General features: G+C 42.9%; 1 long non-coding RNA gene across 1 annotated transcript in view; it reads left to right on the top strand.

Moving 5' to 3' along the window:
* The window catches only part of LOC131820173 (uncharacterized), a 59,315-nt gene extending 42,537 nt beyond the window's left edge, over positions 1-16,778 (top strand). The window contains exon 3 of the long non-coding RNA XR_009349496.1: positions 16,645-16,778. This is a non-coding gene — a long non-coding RNA (uncharacterized LOC131820173). The remainder of the gene's footprint in view (positions 1-16,644) is intronic.
* The last annotated feature ends 4,342 nt before the right edge of the window (positions 16,779-21,120 follow it).

The following is a 21,120-nucleotide window of genomic DNA, read 5'->3' as shown; positions in this document are numbered from 1 at the left end:
TTTTCTTTTCTTTTCTTTCTTTCTTTCCTTTTTTTTGGGGGGGGGGTATTAAGAGTCCCAGAAGGTGAATCCTAATCTGAGTGGCCCCCTCAGGAGTCCTGGGAAAATAGGGTGATCTATTAAGAGCTTTGTTAAATGAGGATGTAGGGCAGGCGACATGGCTGAGGGAGGTCCTCTAAAACACTGAGGCTGAGGTTTTAAAACAAAGTGGTGGTGGGCGGTGGGAAGAGTCAGTGCTGTTAGCAACCAGTAAAGTCAAGTCCGCTGAGTTGTCCTTCCCAAGCTCCCTCTTGGCATCTTGGACTTGAATGTGATCGGCTGTTGTGTCCTTTAAATGGTAATGACTTCAGCCTAGCCCAAAGTGCTCTACAATTGAAGGGCCAGCCTACCCTTCTGGAAGCTTAGTGAGTCACCTCTTCCTCTTTGTCTGCGATCTGGTCCAAGTGGTTGAGCTGGAGAGGATGGATTTAGCATGTCCAGTCTTGATGGGTATTGCTGGGACAGGACCTCTGGTTGTCTGAGTCGATGCCATGGATATTTCACGAACTTCAAGACAGCCTTCAGGTTCTCTTTCTTGGTGTCACCAAGCCAAGCCAACAGATACTTGTGCTGTCCTTCCGTGCAGACCCTTCACCCACCGCTGTTGATGGCCCGTCTTGGTGTTTAGTTTACCCCCATCTCTCAGGGGCATCACTCCTATCTCCGCAGGAGGAGGGAGGGCGTTCTTTTACACTAGCACTTGACAGGAAAAAACCTGAAAGTGTAATTGCTTATTTCTTAGGGTCAAGTTAAAATATGGAGCTGTGTCTGTATCTGTGAGATATTCTGTGAGAACATCCCGTATCTGGAAGGCACAGCTACTAAGAAAAGGCTCTCATATGTCGGAGCACAGGGTGCAGACAGCAGAACCCAGAAAGCAAAACAGCTTCCCGGGGGAGTGAGTCACTGGGCCACACCTCTTTACTCCTCCCCCTCTTCCCTTACACCCTCCTCCATACTCCCCGTGGTAGGTGGATGCGGCCTGTGGTCCCTTGTGGAGGCTGGGGGTGAAGACAGGAGGCGCAGAAGCAGCTAGCGTTTGTCAAACATGCCAGGAGCTGTGCGAGCTCTGTATCCTTCCCACTTAATCCTCCCAAAACCCCACCGCCTAGACAAACACAGACCTCATTCAGGAAGACTAGAAATGGAGAGGGAAAGTCGAAATGATTCCTTAGTTACTGCTTGAGCCTGGTTTGAACTTGGGTTCATCCAACTCATGGTATCATCTCAAAAATTTGTGAAGGGATGTTTCTGACCCCTGGAAATGTCTGGGCATCCTGGAATTTTAGGAATGACGGTCTCGTAGGCTACCTTTGTGTGTATGTGTGTGTTTGAATGCACGTGTGTCTAATAGGTTGGATAAATGAATGGAAGCCCAGGGGATTGTGGGAGGCTGAGTTATTTAACAAGATTGATCATGGCAGATATGGGGCTAAATCTTTACTGATTTGTTATCTCTTCTGGCTGAGCTGTAGAAAATAAAATTGATTCTCATTAACTTAGTTATCATGACTTAAAGGGTAATTGGCACTATCTTTAACTGTGGTTCTGATTTCTGCTTTGACAAAAGTCCCGCTCTAAGTTAGAAATGTTTTCTTGAGGACTGATTGCATGGTATTATTTTTCAGTCAAGTGTGGTCAAGGGGCAATAATTAGAATTGAGGAGAATGATGGTTTGAGGCAGATCATATAGATTAGCTGGCTGAATTATATTGGAAGGCCAAGGCAAAAGGCAAATTGGAAGTCTTGCCACTGTTGTTTATGCGTAGAAAGAACAAGAAGCAACAGCAGGAAGGGAAGAGAGGAGGAGATCAGGAAACAACTTCTACAAACACATTCTAATACTCGCCATTTTTGACCTCTTTTTTTCTAACTGATCTTTAAGCTTCTCTTTCTAAAAAAAATTTTTTTTTTTTTTTTTTTTGACAGAGATCACAAGTAGGCAGAGAGGCAGGCGGTGGAGGGGGGGAAGCAGGCTCCCTGCTGAGCAGGGAGCCCAATGCGGGGCTCGATCCCAGGACCCCGTGATCATGACCTGAGCTGAAGGCAGAGGCTTCACCCACTGAGCCACCCAGGCGCCCCAGCTTTTCATTATCAATAGTCATTCATGCAGTTTTCAAACTCTATTTTTAATAGGGGGTATACATTTCTGAGTTTATTAGGGTTCTCCTGTTTATACTTGTGACTGTGGAAAAAAATTTAATCTCTCCCTTTCTTTCTCAAAAGTATCCCTGCTTGGGGGCACCTGGGTGGCTCAGTCAGTTAAGGATCTGTCTTTGGCTCAGGTCATGATCCCGGGGTCCTGGCATCAAGTCCCGCATCAGCGGGGAGTCTGCTTCTCCCTCTCCCTCTGCTGCTCCCCTTGCTTGTGCGCTCTCTCTCTCTCTCTCTGTGTCAAATAAATAAATAAATAAAATCTAAAAAAAAAAAAACCTACTATCTCCAGGTTTATGAGAGTGCCTGTTTTCCTGCACCTTCCTAAATACTGGTTATCATTAAATATTTTTATTTTAAGTTTTGCCTGTTCGGTAAGTAGGAAATGCTATCTCACTGTCTTTGAAAAATGACTTTTTTTTTTTTTTTTTGTGGAACCATGAATAGGATTGAGATTTTTCCTTATGTCTATGAGTCTTTAATATTTTTATGTTTTCTTTTTAACCATGTTTCTGCTGGGTCATTCTTTTCAATGTTGATTTATAGGAGTTCTTTGTGAAATAATTAATTTGTAATTAAGGAAAGTATGCCTGATGGGGCACCTGGGGGACTCAGAGGGCTAAGCGTCTGCCTTCAGCTCAAGTTATATTCCTGTGTCCCGGGATCGAGCCCCGTGTCAGGCCTCTGCTCAGCAGGGAGCCTGCCTCTCCCTCTCCCTCAGCCTCTCCTCCATGCTCATTTTGTCTCTCTCTCAAATGAATAAATAAATTTTTTTTTTAAAGGAAAGTATGTCTGGAGATACGGTAACAAATATGTTTTCCTAGCTTGCTGTTTTGCAACCCAGAGTTTTGATTTCCAAACAGTCATATTTATCACATTGGTCTTTATGGTGCCCAGATTTAAACCATGATTAAAAGAACTTTTCCACTTCCAGATTATAAATAAGTTATAAATAAACTCAACTATATTTTAATCTGGAACCGTTATTTTGAATAGTTTCAAGCAAGGAGATGATATGGTTTGATTTGTATTTTAAGAGCTCATGCTCGGTTTTGTGTGACGTGTGGACCTGCAGAGAGCAGGGGTGGATGTGGAGAGAGACACTCACTGTGTGGCACGTGGGTGGAAGGAGGTGGCGACGGCTGGCTTAACGTGGTACCCAGGGAGCTCTAGGTCAGTGTACAGTGGCAAGATATCTTGGAGATTGTGTTGCTAGGACTTGCTAATGGATGTGGGGGCCGCAGGACAGGGAAGAATCAGGACTGACTCCTAGGTGTTTTGTCTTATGCCGTTGGCGGATGTCATGTTACTCACTGGAACGAAGACAGCTGGTGTTGGCAGCAGGGGTGCTCTGTGAGAGAAAATCTGGTTCTAGTTTAGACATGTAACTTGTGACATCTCTGGGAGACATCAGGTTGTAGCTGTTCACTGGTAGGTGGGTAACGGAGTGTATCAGGCAGGAGCTCAGACACAAGGTGTCACTTGGGTGGTGTTTTAGTCACTGAGATCAAGCAGGGAAGAATCAGAGTGAGAAACTCTGGCTTAGGTGGGGTTAAAAGAGAAAGAGCCAACAGAAGAGTGTGGGAAAGAACAGTTGGAAAGAAGAGAAAGTCCCAGATAAAATGATATTGCTGAATCTAAGAGAGCGGATTATATGAAGGAGGCAGGGAGGAGTCAAGCCCACAAGGTGCTAGTGAGAGGAGGAGTGTGCGAGGACTGGATTTGGCCCATGAGCCTTGCTGGTGATCTTCATGGAAACTCCCAGTGGGATTTGGGGCAGAAGCTAGAGTGGATGGATTAAACTGGATGGTGAACACATGTTGATTACATTATTCCATGTTGTCCAACACTCGGCATGTCCTCACGGTACCCTGTCAGCTTCATTTACAGGAATAATCTCCTTCTGATCATTGCCATGTCTTGTCTTTATGAGGTCCCTGGTTCCCTCTTGTCTTCTCATTCCCACACCCAGATTCTCATAAGCACCTGTGTATCTCCTATTACATTCTCTCCTGTCTCCTCAACTCCTGAAATCCCTCCACTGTGCCCTCTCAAAATCACAGTCCCTTAATGGCCAACGTTTGAATATCTTAATCATTTCTCTGAACACCCCTCTCTCCTTCCTGCTGTCACTGAAATCTGGCCCTCTCCAGAGGGTCCTGATTTCCCTACAGGGACCCTCCCTGGTGCTAGTGTTCACCCCCATGACCCCCACAGGCTTGGAGAAGGGAGGGGAGCCCCATGTGTCCTCCACTGCTGTGTTCAAACAACAGTCTCTCTTCCCCTTCTAAAAATGTCTGTCTCTGACTCTCACGGTCATGTTACCCAGCACCACTCATCGTTCCTGTTATCTTCCTTCCCCTGAAGCCTTTTCCTTACGTCTCCCTCCACCCAACCATTCTAGCTCCTGCCAAATTGGAACGCTTTCATGTGGCTCATCAGAACTGTTGGTTTTTTCCATATTTTAAAAATACCTGCACGCTCATCCCTTGGGGTTGTCTTCTCCAAGGGTCTGGCCCTGTACTCAAGCAGCACATGTCTCTGGCACATAACCTGGATCTCTTAACAGCGGTCCCTGCAACCCGTCCGTCATCTCCCTTTCCACCTCATTGCTTCCTACTCCCAATTTCAGTTCGCTCCACTAGGGTCACCAATCTACTGCTGGACTTTTACCTCCTTTTCATTGATCTTCATCCCCGTGATGTCCTCCCTACCGCCATTCCCCAGCTGACATCTTATGCTTAGTTATTATAGTCACTCCTTGTATGGTCTTGAACTCCCTCAGCCCTTTTGTTAAACTCACATCCTTGAACCCCAAGCATTCTCTTAGTACGGCTTGACACTCTGTTTTCAGTCATTTTCACACCCTTTAGACAATTATTTCAGACCTTTTCTCTCCTTAAACATTCAATGTCACCTTCCCCAAACTACTCCAGCTTACGAAATTTTCCATTTCACTGAAAAATGAAAGTGCTCAGACAGGATTTTACACAGGTTACCATTCCCACGTCTCTCAGCTCAGCCTTTGTCTACATTCTCTGCTCTCTCTCTCGTACCTATTCATAGTCAGACTGAAGATCAGTCTTGCTGTTTGCTAACTGCTCTCTTCCCTCACCTTCTCGCATACTCAGAGGTGTCGCTCCAACAACTCACCTTCTCTCCTACGTGAGCAGCTGTGTCTCTGCATGGGGACGTTCTCAGCAGCATGCACACGTGTTATTTCTCCTTTCACAGAAACATAGAAAAGGAAAGGAGACAAAACTCCCTTCCAGACTTATTTACTTACATCCCCTTTTCAGGAGCGCTTCACGACAACTGTTTGCTCTCATGATTTCCACTATTTTCGGTTATTCTCTTTGTCTCCTAAACCAATTTCAAGTATGCTTTCACCTTCGCTAGTTCACCTAAACTACTCTCGTCAGTGTCACCAGTGACCTTCCTGTGGCTGATTTCAGTAGTCCATTCTCCGTTCTCGTCCTGGCTGAATTTTTATCAGCACTTGGAATTGCTCATTCTGTTCTGCTTTGTGTATTTTCTTCCTTTGGACTTCGGTACAGTGCGCTATCTTGGTTTTCTTCCTACTTCTTGAGTCGCTTCTTTATAGACTTTGGGGATCGTCCTTTTCTCCTTTACCTCCTGATGTTGAGCTATTCCATGCCTCTGTCCTTTGTTCTCTTTATTTTCCTGTATGTATAGACTCCTTTGGCGATCGCTTGATGACAATGATTTCCAACTGCATTTCTCCAGTCTAGACCTCCCAAGCTCCAAACGTATGTATCCAACTACCAACTTGCCATGTTCACTGAGAGACCGCCGATTCAGTATGTCCCCAAACTGAACTCATTGCCCTCCCAAAGCTGCTCCACCTACAATACTCCTCATTTCAGCTGGTGGCAACATTATTTTGTTCAGGCAGCTGCTCAGCCCAAGATACAGTTTTTTAATGATTCTTTCCCCCAACTTAGTCCCCATATCCAATCTCTCAGATCCAGTTCTATCTTCAAAATACATACAAGATCAGACCATATCTCACTATCCCTAGTGCTATTATCTTTGTGTTTCTGCAGAGCCTCCTAACAGATCTGTTTCCGGTCTTCCCGGCATCCCTTGGTCCATTCTGAACACAGAAACCAAAGTAACACTTAGCAATGTTAGTCAGATTGTGTCACTCCTATGCTCAAAGACAGGCAGTGACCCTTTCTGTCACCACTTTACCCAGATATAACTCTTATGTCTTCCAAGACCCTACACGATCTGGACACCCAACTACCCCTCTTCCTTTTTGTTGTCCTTTCTCTATTAATTGGCATTTAGCTCAGACAAGCTAAAATGGCTTCTCTGATGTTCCTTGAACTTCCAGACATGGCTAAATCTCTCACTTCCTTCATGTGTTTGTTTTAATGTCAATAAAGCCTACCACAACCACCCTATTAAAAATGACAACCCCCTCATCTTTTTCTTTTTCTTTCATTTATTTATTTTCAGCATAACAGTATCATTATTTTTTCACCACACCCAGTGCTCCATGCAATCCGTGGTACCCCGACCTCCTGGTACCCCAACCTCCCACCCCCCACCACTTCAAACCCCTCAGATTGTTTTTCAGAGTCCAAAGTCTCTCATGGTTCACCTCCCCTTCCAATTTCCCCCAACTCCCTTCTCCTCTCTAACTCCCCATGTCCTCCATGCTATTTGTTATGCTCCACAAATAAGTGAAACCATATGATAATTGACTCTCTCTGCTTGACTTATTTCACTCAGCATAATCTCTTCCAGTCCCATCCATGTTGCTACAAAAGTTGGGTATTTGTCCTTTCTGATGGAGGCATAATACTCCATAGTGTATATCCAACCCCCTCATCTTACTGTCCCTTTCATTATACTCTATGATTCCCCCCCCATTATACTCAACACATTTTAACCTGCCACATATAGTTACTTACCTCTTCATTTTAACTATAATTTATTCTTTCTTCCTGTTAGAATATAACCTCCTAAATATAACCTCCTAAAGCATTTTAGTTCTTTGTTGGATCTCAAGTAGGTAAATAGTGCCTAGAACATTGCCAGTACTCAATACATATTTTTGAATGATTGAATATTATTTTTGAATGAATGAAAAAATTGCTCCACAGTTACCAGTCAGTGGCACCGTCAGGGTCCCATCCTGGTAGTCAGGGACTGGAGGCCAAACTCTTTCTTAAGCAGCAAATTTCACTTCCTTTCAAAGCCTGCATGAGACAGAGTAGGTGTTGTATATACAAAGGCAAAGGAAATTGGATCAGACATTTATTACTCTGTAAGACATGACCAAATGGTCCTACTTATCATTCATAAAATCTCTAAAATCTATTAGGCTCTCTGGGGTCTGTTTGCTGAGATCAATATTACAAGCCACATTATTAAAGAATTATGATGGCAAAATTGAAGGCTGGAGTGCTTTTGGTGTACCGCCAAAGATGTGGGCAAGTGAAGCCAAAAGAAGACTCACTGCCCCCTTTTAATCTTTGTGATTGGTTACATGTGATCAGTGAATGTGAGTTCTTCCTAAAATATTTTCTTAACTGGAAAGGGAGAAAAACACATAGTATCCAAGATTATGAATCTGTGATTAAACTCGCCCAAGTGGCTCAGGAAGGTTGTGTAGACTAGACAGTCCTTCTCTCTACTCTCCTTTAAAGTGGTGAGGCTGATGATAGTGATGATGAAAACTCATATACCGACAAAGGAACAATTCAGTTCTGCCTTTTAGTCAGATATCTAGATAAACTGGAATATTTAAGTATCTCTCAATGCCAAGAGAGACTGCTTTCTTTCACACTGTCCTTGTAGATTAGACAGTGATTTGTTATTTCAGAAACAAATTTAGCAACACTTTTGAAATGGAAAACTTTTTCAAGTCAATCCCTAAGGTTCTAATCCCTATTCTTCCACCAGCGTGGGTGTGTACCTCTGTGTGTGATGGAGAATGTGGCGTGCGGGTGGGTGGTGTTCGTTGTGTGTCAGATACACTTGCTATCACCCCTTTCCCAAATGCCTTCATAATCCACTAATTGATATTTATGCATTTCTGTGTTCCCCTGTGGGTAAATTTTCTGTAGTCTTTCACAACACACTTACCTTTAATGAGATATTCACCTAGCTGAAGGGCTGGAAGGCTGTGTGTGTGTGTGTGTGTGTGTGTGTGTGTGTGTGTGTTGGGGTAGAGACATTGAAGCTCATGCTTGGAACTTACAACACTTCAGGGAGAGGAAATCTGGATGGAGCCCTATAAAAATCACACTGGAATTATCTGGTGGTGTTGGGGAGTGCCAGGGATGGAAGGTCTAGAGTTTGGGATGTGGGAAAGGAAGGAAGAAAATATATTTAATAAATATGTGTTGAATAAATAGATTGTGTATCAATAAAAGAATGTGTGATCAGATATTCTCTGAGTCCAGAGGATGATAACAAAATTATCTGGCACATTTTATAGGATGTTTGTGGGTGTATATTTCAGAGATCACTGGTAATCCGTGAATCTCTTTCTGGGAGTGAGCAGAGCATTTTCAAGAGAAGTGGTTTGGCCTCTATTTTTCACCCTCAAATCTACAGAAACTATTTTACTTGTTCTAATGGCTTTTCCCCTAAAAGAATTTCTCTTTGTTAATGTTTTCAGACTTTTCCTTCTTCCTGATTGTGAGTCAGAAAGATCAGATGGCCAAGACCTAATAATTTTAAGTTGACCTTCCTTGCAGGCAAAAGATAGAAAAGAAGATGACTTTTAAAGCTCCCCCCTCTCTAAGTTTTAGAGTTGTTCCTTTGATTCTTGATCAAAGGTGATCTGTGGCTCTGAAGCTAAAATATAGAATAAAGTAGTGGTCACTCCTTTCTTGATGTGGAAATTTTAAAAAGATGCTCCTAGTTGTTTATGTTTATTATGGGCTTTCTCTCTCTCTATGTATATATTTATTATATATTATAAGTACTATAATAATGTGATTTTAGAAAAGAGAGGGTAGCAAGGATATTCAATTCTCAATTGTATATATATAGTAATATATATTTATTATTCTTACATACAGTATATATTATATATAATAAAAATATATAGAGAGAGCATTTGATTATATATTTATATTATCAATTTTATATATATTATAACATATAATGTATAATTATAATACATATAATTATAGATAATAAATATATATATAGAATATTATAATTATATATACTTATATATATTCTAAAATACCTCAAAATCCACTAATTAATATTTAAGAATTCAAATATATTATGTATGTGTGTGTATGTATGAAATATGTATTTTTTAACCTTTGGTATTCTATTGGAATAGGCAGAGGGGATAAATTCTTAAGATTTGTTCCTGAAGAAAACAAAGGCCAGGGCTTAGTTTTTCACTTTGCAAACCTCCAAAGCTGAGGTTTATCTTAGAATATTCATGAGGGGGCACCTGGGTGGCTCAATGGGTTAAAGCCTCTGCCTTTGGCTTAGGTCATGATCCCCAGTCCTGGGATCAAGCCTTACATAGGGCTCTCTGTTCAGCAGGGAGCCTGCTTCCTCTTCTCTCTCTCTCTCTCTCTCTCTGCTTGCCTCTCTGCCTATTTGTGATCTCTGTCTGTCAAAAAAAAAAATCTTTAAAAACAAGAATATTCATGAGGTTGTGTCTGGTTATACCACATTTGAAATAATTTGAGGGTCTTGCTATGGGTAAAACTAAGGGGAAGACTTGCACCTGAACAGAACTCCATCAAATTCTGAGAACTCTACCATAGTTCTTTTTCAGAGCTGACTGCATTCAGAATTTTCCCGACTCCAGAACAGCAGAATCATATTTCAGTCTTAGATATTAATACCCCTGCTTCTTAAATAAGGCAGGTTTCAGTTTAAATTTGAAGATATTTCAATCTGTTTTATGAAGCATCTTGACAAAAGGGTATATTAGGGTTTTCAGGGAAACAGAATCAATAGTGTGTGTGTGTGTGTGTGTGTGTGTGTGTGTGTGTGTGTGTCTAAAGAGATTTGTTTTAAAGAATTCACCCATGCCATTATAGAGGCTATTAAGTCCCAAGATCCACAGTTGGCAAGCTGAGACTCAGCAGAGCTGATGTGGTGTTTTGCTCTAAAATGGGCAAGTTTGAGACATAGGAAGAACAGATATCACATTTCACGTCTGAAGGCAGAAAAAAACCCCAGTGTCCCAGCTGGAACACAGTCAGGCAGGACGAATTCTCTCTTTGTTGAGGGGTGGGGGTGGGGGAGAAGGGTTAGCTGTTTGTTCTCTTCAGCCCTTCACCTGATTGGATGAGACCCACCTACATCAGGAAAGGCAATCTGCTTACTTAGTTCATCAATTTAAATGTTAACCTCATCCAAAAACGCCTTTACAGAAACATTCAGAATAATGTTTGACCCAATACCTGGGCATCCAGTGGTCCCAATTTGGCACCCACACACCGCTTCTTAAGCCGTCTGTAATCTCCAGGTGCAGATAATAGCAAGGTTAGAATTCTGCCTACCACAATACAACAGTCTTGCATATGGGCAGAATATTAGGGACTGAATGTGTGTGTGTCCCTCAAATTCATACACTAAATCCCAGATCTCCAGGGCAGCTACATTTGAAAATGGGACTTCGAAGGAAGTAATTAAGTTAAATGAGGTCCTACAGGTGGGGCCCTCATCCTATAGGATTAGTGTCTTTAGCAGGAGTGGTCCGGACTGCTGTCTTGAGCGCTCTCTCCCCCTGCGTGCACACACCAAAGAAAGGCTGTAAGAGCACACAGCAGGAAGGTTACCCTCCCCAACCTAGGAAGCGGCCCTTGCTAGAAGCCAGAGGCCAAAACCTTGACCATGGACTTCCAGCCTCTGGAACTGTAAGAAAATAAATTTCTGTTTAAGCCACCTGGTCTCTGGTATTTTGTTATGGCAGCCTGAGCAGAAGACGACTCAGGGAAATTTGTGGACAGAGGAAATCTATTTCTTCAGCTTTCTTGAGATCAGAGATTTTTTTTTTTTTTTTAAATCACATTCCCTGCCGGTTTTATGACACATTAGGAAATGATGAAAGTCATTACAGAACAGCAGTGAGGGATCAAGAAATCCTCTCTGAGCAAGTGTTGCTGTCTGTACTTTGAACAAAATAGTAAGTTACAGACACTTCTTGGGTAAATGAGTGAATCATTTGAAATGAATATTGAACATTTATAAATAAAGTAATTCACATAAAAGCATTAAAACTTATCTTCAGGGGTGCCTGGGTGGCTCAGTGGGTTAAAGTCTCTGCCTTCGGCTCAGGTCATGATCTCAGGGTCCTGGGATCGAGTCCCACATAGGGCTCGCTGCTCAATGGGGAGCCTGCTTCCCCTTCTCTCTCTGCCTGCCTCTCTGCCTACTTGTGATCTCTGTCTGTCAAATAAATAAATAAATAAATTCTTTAAAAAAAAAGTTATCTTCACATGGATATTTCTTACATTGCTCTAAATAAGAATACAGCAGAAATGACCTCAGTTGTCTACCAGAAGAGGGTAGTTACATAATTTATCATTCATCTTTTTGGTAGAATCTTAGGTGATAACCAGATATGATGATTACGAAACCCACTTGGAAAATGGTTATCCTATATATTAAAGAATAACATAAAATGTATTCTGCTATACTATACTTACTTAAAATTATACATGCATATGGACAAGATCTCTATTTGCTTTATAGCAATTTTATATTAGCACTGTTTTTACAATAATGTTTAAAAGAATATTTATTTAATGACCAAAGGGTCTCTGAGCTGCCCAGGTCTGTCACACTGTACAGCCTGTCCTTTGTCACCTTTGCTGGGCTTATGGATCCTGATGCCTGATGGGTCAGACGGCGACCATCCCTCACAGAGAACTGGGCTTCCCATCCGTCAGAGTCACACTAAGTGTTTGGTTACCTGTTTTTCTTTCTGTAAATCATCCTTATTAAGTACTTTCTCTAAAGAGCACAGCTTTCCCTTTTCCCTTTGCGGAAGCACATGTTACACTGAAGAAGAAGGGATGAAGATTAAAGTGGTTAAGTTATCCAGCAGGGAGAAAACTTCAATAAGTTGAACTGACATTTGGAATCATCAACGTTGTTGTTGGAGGAACAATAGTCGACTTTAGCATTAGATTATTGCTTCTTCATCTTTTTCTTTTTCAAATATTTTATTTATTTATTTGACACAGAAAGGGAGAGCACAAGCAGGGGGAGCAACAGAGGGATAGGGAACAACAAAGGGAGAAGGAGTAGCAGAGGGAGAAGGAGAAGCAGGCTTCCCGCTGAGCAGGGAGCCTGACATGGGGCTTGATTGCAGAACCCTGGGATCATGACCTGAGCCAAAGGTAGACACTTAACCAACTGAGCCACCCAGGCGCCCCTAGATCATTGCTTCTTTGCACACTCTCCTTTCCTACTCAGGCAGTTTCATTTAAGTACTTCTAAACGGCTCAACAGGTTCTTTGAGTTTATAGACTGGAATATTTAAAAGTACCTGCCATATCTTTTATGGTCATTCCAGACCCTTCCTACATGACTTTTGTGACTATCTCACCCAGGAGGTGACTTGGTTCCTGACATTGGCTTCAGGCCACCAGGGCCACAGGGATCTGTGAGATAAAGTTTAGGGACGTGTGCTGGTCTGACGGGACGCAGGGCTGGGGTTGGAGGTTATGGAGGACAGGACTGGACAGGTAACATGAACGCAGATAGTGTAGTGTGCCAAGTACACTTGAAGATTAGAGTCTTTAATATTTGTTTTATGTCACCAGAAAATATTCCGTATGCCTAGCTAGGAGGCTGGAAAGTCCCCAAAGGAAAAGGACAAGAATTTTAGGTCTCAGCACTGCAAATTTTCATAATTTCCATAACATATTGGTCAGTTTCATAGGTTTTTTACCTTTTTTTTTTTCCTGCAAAATTTCCTAATTGGGAACAATCTCCTTCAGATAGTCTGACTTTTCTCTATCTGACATTAAGAAGATGGGGGAGGGAATTCTCTGATATTGATGTTTCCTGGACATCTGGGGCACCATAGCTTGCTCACTCAGTTGAACTTTCCCAGCATCCACTGAAGATCCCTGATAGACAGTCACCAGGTGCTAATAGAGGCCAGGAAGCAATGGATAAAAATCCCCCTTTTACTGGAGCATGGATTTCATAGATAATGAAATTTAATCCTCAAAACCGGCTCAGTAGGTTATCATTACTATCTATATTTTTCTAAATAGGAAACCAAGGCTATGAGAGGTTAAGGGCCCTGCAGCAAGCTCGTGTAATTGGGAGAGCCCAGAATCTGTCCCTCGTCAGCCTGAACTGGGCGGCATGGGGGAAGGGGGTTCTTTCCTGCAGTTGGCCTGCACGAGAGTTTCCAGTGCCCGAAATGGTGAAGACAGGTATGGATGGCCTTTCCCAAAGCAGCGAAAATAACAGACAAAGATCAATGGGCTCAGGCCTCAGTGCAAGGAGCCCCGCTGGAGTTGGGGACACAGCAGCGATGGGCATGACAGAACTAGACGGCAGTGGGGCGGGCAAGATGCAGACAATAAGCAAATGAACACATGTGTGTTTTGCCATCATGTGTATAGCATGTATATATCATGTGTATGATATGTGATGGAATTTCAGATAGTGATGAAGGCTTACTAAAAAATAAGGAAGGTACAGGAACATTCATGGACATGGCAGGAGTGTTTTTAATGTGTGGTGGAAACAGAAGACCTCTCTAGGAAGGACGTATCTGGGCAGAGGCCTGGATGAAGTATGAGGCAGGCTATGAAATTGGAGGGGCAGGGGGAAGGGCACCAGGTAGAAGGGATGAGGCTGTGAGGGGTGAACTAACTTCCCATGTTTAAGGACCAGCATGGAGGGGAGAGTTGCTTGAGAGCAGTGAGTAAGGATTTGGGGAGGACGATGGAGTTTACAGTGCCTTCCCTCTATCTTAGGCTGATCCTGACTCGTGCATTAGGAGCTTTGAGTTCTATTTTGAGTGTAAGCGCAATCCAAAACAGAGCTTTAAGCAGAAGAACTATGTTATTTATATCCTACAAAGGGATTTTCTAATGAAGGGATTTTTTCATCAGAAACCCTGACCAGTTCCAACTGGCTCCTTGCTAGATAACTGAGTATTGCTTCCTAGAATAATTTGGAGGCATCCAGTCTCAAAAGCTTTTTGAGGATTTGATAGAAGGAAACATGACTAAAGGATTGAACAAGAAACTTCCTGAAGAGGAAAGTTTTCCTGCTTTATTGTGACACAGTTGCCATATATCATTGTGAAAGTGTAAGGGATACATTGTGTTGATTGATACACTTGTAAGGGGCAAAATCTTACCACTGCAGCCTTAGCTAACATTTCCATGGCATCACATAATTACTCTTTCTTTTTTGTGGTGAGAACACTGAAGATGTACCTCTTTGCAAGTAGATGACACAATACTACTAACTCTAATAGCTAGGCTGTACACTAGCTCCCCAGAACTTGTTAATCTTCGAACTGGTATGTTCTACCCCTTGTCCAGTATCCCTCTGTTTCCCTCCCTTCCCGGCGGCCAGTAGCCACCTCTCGGTTCTGTCTCTATGACTTTGGTTTTTTTAGACTCCACATAGAAGTGATGCCATATGGTGTTTTTTTCCTCTGTCTGACTTACTTCGTTGGCATAATCTACCCAAGGTCCACTGACTTATATGGTTGCAAATGGCAGGATTTCCTTGTTTCTTGTGTCTCTTGTCATATCACATCTTTATCCATTCATGCATTGATGGACAGGTCAATTGTTTCTGCAAATGTCTGTGAATAACCTTGCAAAGGCTTTATGTGTTTATTTCCCAATGAAAATGGAAGGAGGTTTCTGCAGGAGCAGCTGTGCACAGGCACGAAACGGAGGCCAGAATGCGTGTGGGTTTGGCTCTGTGGTTGGACTCTTTGGAGAGAAAGCTCCAGGTAGATGCTACTGAAGCTCTTGTAGCAAAGGTCTCTGAGACATGAGGTTGTAAGCTGTGCTTCTGCCCAGATGGGCAGCCTTGGGACCTAGCTCTGGAGCACTTGGTGAACACAAGTGTGGACACTCTTAGGGCGCTCTCCAGAGGGCGGAGGCATTGCCTGACTTGGATGGGGCAATTTCTGATGACAATGATAATGATTCATGTGCTCTCACCTGGAGGCCAGCAGGTGGGTGAGACCTGGAAACTTTGAAGCATAAGTTAGATATAGCCTGCTTTCCACTTTAATTGTAAGGTGAGATGCTTAATAAATAAGACCTCTATCAGCAGGGTGTTAGGGAGGAGCCAGGCCAAAGAGTTGCATTAGACAGCCACACCAGTTTTAAGAGCTATCCCAATGGCAGAGACTTGAAAATGTGGAAGCAAAAAAACCTTCCCTAGAACCAAGGAAATCAGATGTGTAAGATGGGCTATATTATGAGGTGGTATACCTAATATAATGGCATATTTTACTTCCATTACTTGTAACAAAAGCTGGGAGTCAAAGAGACCCAAGTTTGTCTCTTTGCTCTTCAATGGCCATAAGTTACTGGAGGATTTGGTTAAGCTCCCCGCACCTCGATTTCCTTTTTGGTAAACTGAGATAATAACGATTAATTGAGCATCAGAAGAGAGAATTCTTGTAAAGCACTTAGCGTACTAAATGGCACACAGTAAGGGCCCTAGACTGTTGTGATTCATAACAAGAAATATTATGTGTGGTCTCCATTTCTGGCACAGAGCACCTAAAACCTTTGGCATTTCCTAAGTAATGAGAGCAATAAAGATGTCTTTTGTTATGTTAATTAGGGGACTTTTGGACCCCCTCCCCACCTAAGGGTAGGGCTGGTTGCCAGGAAAACCAACCACAAGATTAGAGGGTTGGAATTTCCTGCCTCACCCCTCCTTCTGACCTCCAGATGGAATGGGGGAAGGTGGAATCCATTGATTTAATCTATCGTAGGTATGTAATGACTCGGTAAAAACTCCAAAGGGCTTGGTTGGGAGAGCTTTTGGGTGGATGAGCTTGCAGAACTTTGGAGGGAAGTGGTGTACCTGGGGATTCTCTTTTCTCCATACCCTGCTCTCCGCTCCTTTTTCCATACCCTGCTCTCCGCCTCTTACCTCTGACTGCTTCTGAGATAACAGCCTTTCAGTATGCACTGGTAACTGAGTGTTGAAGTAGAATGTTTCTCTGAGTTCTGTGAGCTGCTCTAGCAAGATAAATGAACCCAAGGAGGGGATGGTGAGAACTTCTGACATACAGCCAATCTGCCGGTTAACAACCTAGACCAGCAGCTGGTATCTGAAGTCTGGGGTGGGGGTTGTGGGAACCCCCAGTCTACAGCCACGTGGTCAGAAGCACGGGAGGCCAGGGTGGGCTTGGAACTGGTGTCTGAAGTGGCGGAGTGAGCCCTTCACCCGCGGAACCCACCGCTCTCTTTGCAGGTGGGTAATGTCAGAACGAGCTGCATTCTCCTTGAACGCCCTTCTGGTGTCCCGGCGTCATTTGTTGGCATGATGGACACCTCGCCACCCCCTCCTCGTCCCCGCCCCCACACTGGAATCCGGTCCAGGACCCAAAAGAGGTAAAAAATGATAATTATCGTATTTTGTTTCTGTGGAGCAGACAAAGTTTTACTAAATACCAAATCATGATTTAGAAAGGACGTGAACATTTGTGGGAGGATAGCTAGGCTGGGGAGGATCTATTAACCTCATAATACGAACAAGCGCTGAGAAGTTCCGAGTAATTTGCTGTGACTAAAGCAGGACGTAGATGGGTGAAGAAAAAAGGCATAATTGGTAGTGGCAAAAGGTGAAGTATTGTCATGTATATAAAGTGGGGAACAGATTTGTGGTGTTTAAAAAAAAAAAGCCTCAATTTTTGCAGGATAAGCATTTTCATGCCTCTAGGACTAGGAATTTTAAAAATGCACAGAACTTTCTACTTCCTTCCCCAGACCAGGCTTTGTTGGAATAGGTCTGGTCACCCCTGCTCTTTTGGACCGACCACACACATTCTGCTTCTCCTTCCTCTTGCTCATTTTGGGCTTTGGTGTGTATTGCTTGGAGCAAGAGTGAGACTGTCTGAGGTCAATGCCTTGGAAATTCGAAACCGTCCTGAGATGAGTAGGATTGGCTCCTGGGTTGTTGCAGTGGCTTTCCTCAAGCTTTTCTGTCGGGTCTTTTTTTCTGGGGATAGTTAATCGGGAGGAGGTTGAGGCTCCGGAAGAACACAGTGAGTCCTGGCCGAGACCAGCTGCGTTTTTGTGCTCGTAATTGCCACAAATAGAACCTGAGAAACTTCCTCTATTCCCTCACACTTCAAGCTCCTTATCTGTAGAAGACACGAATAGAACACCTCCTGTAGGAGAGTGGTTTTCAGTCAGGTCTTATCAGATTGACAGCGCGCTGGAGTGAGCGGCAGGGAGAGAGGCAGGACTGGAGTGGGGACACTATTGTGATGCCAAGATCATGGGTGTATTTCACGGGTCTCCCGGGGTAGGGGTATCCTTTGTGACCGATGGTGAACACAGCATCTTACCCCTTAGATGCCAGCCATGGCCCTGGCAGCCCAGAGATGCTCTGTGGCAGAGCGCCGACTTTGTCTGTCTCTTTAACAAGCCTGACCCAAATGTGGCATCAAGGGCTCTGTGTGAAACTGACCAAGAGTCGTTTCTTCATAGTGGATAGTCACGTATCTCCCTCCGTCACGTTAATGACTGCATTTGAAGCGTGAGTTGGTGTGTAAATGTTGGCGATTCTGGGACGGGAACCAGCTCCCAGGCTTAAGGAGCTTGCAGAACAAAAATGAGGGCAAACACAAAGGCAAGAGAGAGGCATCACCAGTTGGAGCCTGGGACCGGGAAGCTTCATTGTCATCTGTGCACTGTTTCTGCGCAGTGAGTTCCATTGCTTCGGGCAGGTAGGTTTGCCAGAGCGCAAGGATGAGCACGGTGCCCAAGGAGCTGAGGGTCATTTTCTATGAGCCAGATGGGAGTCTGTGATATGGTCTCCCCCGACTGCAGAAGCAACGGGCTTGCAATGTTCTTGAGCTACAGAAGCATCTTGTCGTTTCTATGTACAATTAATTACACGCCACCAGCTTATTGTTTGCTATAAATAGCCACAGATTTGTCTTCATTTACATTTTGGAAGGCTTACTCTGCCCAGCAAGGCCTCATTTTTCATCACAGCGTGTTGGAGAGATCTCTAAGGGAGATGTGGCAAAATCCTGGTGGGTCTCTGGCATTTTGAAACAGTAACTCTGGATTTTCCAGGCTTTCCTGTATTGTAATCATTAGGAATCTCTTTTATTTCTTATCTCCATCAAGCATACCATGTTTTGAAAATTGTGTGTATGAAAAGCTGTATGCATGAAGTAAAATTTCTTCCCATTTTAATTAATAACAGCAGCTGTAATTCACAAGTTCTGATCAGTGATTAAAATTATCTCTAAGAAAGAAAATAAGAGCTATGTTTTAGTTAGGGTTTTGTTGACATTTTAGAGACATAAAGTATCATTTCCATGAATTATTCATTAAAAATAGTGAAAAACAGCTCTCCAGCTTTTATTAATGCCTTCCTGGTCCCACTAGGAGTCCAGGAACCCTAGACTATATGCAACTCCGAATTACCAGTATTCTAGTATCACATAGCTATTATATGATTACTAATTATTAATGTTAATTACACTTAACAATTTATACTTTTATACAAAATTTTCTTGATTTATTTAAGTCATCAGAATAACTCCTTCAGGTAATTATTTTGTTCCCATAATAGGAAGAAACTGGGAGTCAGAGACTAGAACTGACTCGAGCAGTAGCACTTGGCTTTCCCGACACTGCAGCTCCAGAGTCAGGTGCAAGGCTCTCTTCAAACATTTTGCTCATGTACATTCTAAAAGTTTTGAACAGCTCTGCAACCCTTCATGCACGAAGTGGTTCTGTTAAATTTAAACAGATATATAGAACTTTTCATCACAAGTTTCAGGAGTTACAATTGAAAAGTTCCCAGCATATTTTAAATGTTTCCATTTTAGCTAGAAAGCCATTACATCAGTCTTCTGAATGCATCTGATAGTATCTGGTGCTTGTGATCAGTATCCATTTACAAAACACCTGGACAATAATAAAAAATAATCACAAATTATGGGGATGCCTGGGTGGCTCAGTTGGTTAAGCATCTACCTTTGGCTCAGGTCATGATCCCAGGGTCCTGGGATCAAACCCCACTTCAGGTTCCCGGCTCAGGAGGGAGCCTGATTCTCTTCTGCCTGCTATTCCCCCTGCATGTATGCTCTCTCTCTGACAAAAAGATAAACAAAATCTTTTTAAAAAATCACAAATTATACATCTTTCTTTCTTTTAATTTTTTAAAAGATTTTATTTATTTATTTGACACACAGAGAGAGATCACCAATAGGCAGAGAGGCAGGGAGAGGCAGGCAGAGAGAGGGGGAAGCGGGCTCTTTGCTCAGCAGATACAGGACTCGATCCCAGGACCCTGAGACCATGACCTGAGCTGAAGGCAGAGGCTTAACCCATTGAGCCACCCAGGCACCGAACATATCATTCTTTCTTTTTTGTTTTTTTTAAGACTTGTGTTTTTATTCCATTTACCCATAGAATTTTTTAAATTTAATTTTATTTTTTCAGTGTTCCAAGATTCATTGATTATGCACCATATCCAGTGCTCCATGCAATCCGTGCCCTCCTTAGTACCCACCACCAGGCTCACCCAACCCCCCAACCCCCTCCCCTCCAAAACTCTCAATTTGTTTCTCAGAGTCCACAGTCTCTCATGATCCCTCTCCCACTCCGATTTCCCCCAACTCCCTTCTCCTCTCCATCTCTCCCTGTCCTCCGTGTTATTCCTTATGCTCCACAAATAAGTGAAACCATATGATAGTTGACTCTCTCTGCTTGACTTATTTCACTCAGCATAATCTCCTCCAGTCCCGTCCATGTTGATTCAAAAGTTGGGTATTCGTCCTTTCTGATGGAAGCATAATACTCCATTGTGTATATGGACCATATCTTCTTTATCCATTCATCCATTGAAGGACATCTTGGCTCTTTCCACAGTTTGGCAATTGTGGCCATTGCTGAACATTAGGGTACATGTGGCCCTTCTTTTCAATGCATCTGTATCTTTGGGGTCAATACCCAGTAGTGCAATTGCAGGGTCATAGGGAAGCTCTATTTTTAATTTCTTGAGGGATCTCCACACTGTTCTCCAAAGAGGCTGCACCAACTTGCATTCCCACCAACAGTGTAAGAGGGTTCCCCTTTCTCCATATCCTCTCCAACACACGTTGTTTCTTGTCTTGTTAATTTTGGCCATTCTGACTGGTATAAGGTGGTATCTCAATGTGGTTTTGATTTGAATCTCCCTGGTGGATTATGATGATGAACATTTTTTCATATGTCTCTTAGCCATTTGTATGTCTTCTTTGGAGAAGTGTCTGTTCATGTCTTTTACTCATTTTTTGATGAGATTATCGGTTTTTTGGGTGTCAAGTTTAAGGAGTTCTTTATAGATCTTGGATATCAACCCTTTGTCTGTAGTGTCATTTGTGAATATCTTCTCCCATTCCTTGGGTTGCCTCTTTGTTTTGTTGACTGTTTCCTTTGCTGTGCAGAAGCTTTTTATTCTGATGAAATCCCAAAGGTCATTTTCGCTTTTGTTTCCTTTGCCTTTGGAGACATGCCTTGAAAAAAGTTGCTGTGGCCAATGTCAAAGAGGTTACTGCCTATGTTTTTCCTCTAGGATTTTGATAGACTCCTGCCTCACATTGAGGGTTTTTTTTTTTTTTAATCTATTTTGAGTTTATCTTTGTGTGTGATGTGAGAGAATGCTTGAGTTTCATTCTTCTACACATAGCTGTCCAACTTGCCCAGCACCATTTATTGAAGA

The sequence above is a fragment of the Mustela lutreola genome, chromosome 1, assembly GCF_030435805.1.
Source record: "Mustela lutreola isolate mMusLut2 chromosome 1, mMusLut2.pri, whole genome shotgun sequence".
Taxonomy (NCBI): Eukaryota; Metazoa; Chordata; class Mammalia; order Carnivora; family Mustelidae; genus Mustela; species Mustela lutreola.
Note: the sequence above shows the minus strand (reverse complement) of the source record. Positions and strands in the feature narration are given on the sequence as shown.